A 2,476-nucleotide genomic window follows, 5' to 3' on the forward strand; every position below is an offset into this window, starting at 1 on the left:
GCGGGGCTGACAAGGGCTTACGTTCCATTCAAAACGCTCTGACGCATATCTTGGAGTGCAAGCACATCTTAAAGGGAAGCTGAAGCACTTAATGAAAAATGACTTTGGAATGTGTAATCATAGTTTGATCTTTGCTGAATTCGAAAACCAATGTAAGAGTTCACAGAAGTGAACGCAAATGGCATTTCGTGTCAAAAAAAGAGCGGCTGCTGCCGCAGGGCTTTTTGCACTGCTGAGCGAAGGCGGTGACGTCAACTTCGTTGTGCCGCGTCATCGGCGCCATCAGCTCTGTAAAAGCATGGCCTTCGCGATCAGTTCCACCAACGCGCGCAGCCAGTAGTAGTCACGGAGGCCACGGCTCCGCCAAAACCACGGTTAGAGTGTACTAGAACAGGGGAGTGCCCGGAACGAGCTTCAAAGAGTGAAGCCCAAAGAGGGTCAATCCGCTTGTAGCGCTGCGTTCGGTAGTCTGCAATGTGTCGTTGTTTAAAGAGTTGCGCGCGCCTCCACGAAAGTGGTGCAGGGGTAGAATGCCCGCTTCCCACTTAAAAGGCCCGGGTTCGAATGGTAGCTGCAGAGGGTGGCTTTTTATTCGTAGTGTCTACGTTTATAGCTGTGTTGTTTTTCTTTTCTCTCTTAAAACTCGCTTCAGTTGCTACGTATTGCGGCAAAAATTAACGCAAAATGAGAAGTAAAATAGAAAAAAATTCACAGTTAACATAGTTATTTGCAGCGCCATCTCGTGGGATTCAATCTTGGGGGCCATACCTTATGTTTTTGTTGAATTCCGTATTTTCGTCCCATGGTGGTAGCCGCATCAGCGGCACAGATCGAGCCACCGTGGTTTCAGCCATGGTTCCAGCTTGCATAGTGAGCGGAAACACCGATGCGGTCACGCGCGTTGGTTTGACAGAGCGCAACAAACGCGACGCATCAGAGCGGATCTCAAGCCGTGGGATCACCTATTCACGACCACCGTGATCTGGCCGTGATCATGACTCGAAGGCTGATTGCGACTTTGCGACGCTGGTTGCGTCGCGTAGGGACGCTCTTGCTCTTCGGACGCTTGCACCCACGGACGCCCCCGCATTTATCGAAGATGACCAAGCAGAAAGGAAGAGACGCCACTGCAACGTTGGTTGCGTTGCATGCTTTCGTTAGTGGCGCGTCTGTTCTAAGCGACGGCAACTCTTCAGTGTTGCTCAAGGCCTCTCTGGTGTAATAAATACACCGCGAATCTCTTTCTCAAAAGTTAAAGATGTAAATTGCAGTTTAAATGCTCGCGACGCACGCTGGCCACATGCTTTCGAATTCGCCGGAGCGGAGATATCGGCCCAGAGTATACCTGCTGCCACCTTGCGGAAAAGCGGCGGCCACTCGAGCACCGTGACACGCGCGGTGCAATGGCGGAGCGGCGCGTCGGGCCACCTGTATTTCTACCACCGTGGCCAAAACTATCGGCTATGACGTAGTTCCGGTTAGTTCATTTCCACGCCCACACTTTTGGCGCGCTTGCTTGGGGGGAGCAAAATGAACTTTTCTTTGGCGTATTTTGAAGCTCCTGCTGCCACAGCAGCGAAAAAAATTACGCCATCATCGACAATAATGTTGGTACTTGGTAACAACAACGCTTTACCGAATTGTAAAACCACTTCAGCATCCCTTTAATATAGCCACTGCAGCCTCTCAGTCATCGCCTCTTCCTTATGTATTGTGTATTCCTTATTTAATGAAAGCATGCGCGGCACCCTGCCACGGCCGGTGCCGTAGGCGGGGTGAAGTTTTTTTGGGTGGACGCATTCCCTTAACCCAATATACAAGCCATTCGGGGCAATAAAATGAGAATGGTAGAGTACATGCTTGTGTGACAGCTCACTTTTTTTTGTTCGGGGATCTGAAATATATATTTCAGAGGATAATATTGGTACAACTGAGTCAATATTAAGATCATTGTGGGTTAGTTATTCGCCCTCCATAGTTTAGAAATTAGAAAGGTGTCGGAGAGACCCTTGTTTATTACGCGTTCAGATTATAGTGACAACTCAGTAAGATTTGTTATCATTTGGCGGCAGAAAATGTCATCGCAGTTGGTTTTTAACGTCTTGCTGAACAGAGCACAAAACGAGTGGGTACGTGCTAGGTGTGCATTAGTGCGTGTTTTTATTTACCACAAATTCAAAGTGTCTGTGAGCTGTTTTAGACAAATTGCGAATTGGGTGGGAAAATTTCGTTGATTCTTGTAGTTTTTTTACTACACTGCAGGAACGGATGTTGTTCTTATCACGAACGACATAAACCTCCGCACCAAGGCCCTTTTCAACAACATCGCAACACACTCGGCGAGCGAGTACGCAGACATGGTTGGATACATGGACCAGGGGACGCCGACGCAGTCTAACCAAGCAAAGTAAGAATACAATTTTTGTACAAATTCCACGTCAGATAGCGTGAACAAACTTAGCTGCGTCGTCGTGGA

Source organism: Rhipicephalus sanguineus, chromosome 7 (genome assembly GCF_013339695.2).
Source record: "Rhipicephalus sanguineus isolate Rsan-2018 chromosome 7, BIME_Rsan_1.4, whole genome shotgun sequence".
Taxonomy (NCBI): Eukaryota; Metazoa; Arthropoda; class Arachnida; order Ixodida; family Ixodidae; genus Rhipicephalus; species Rhipicephalus sanguineus.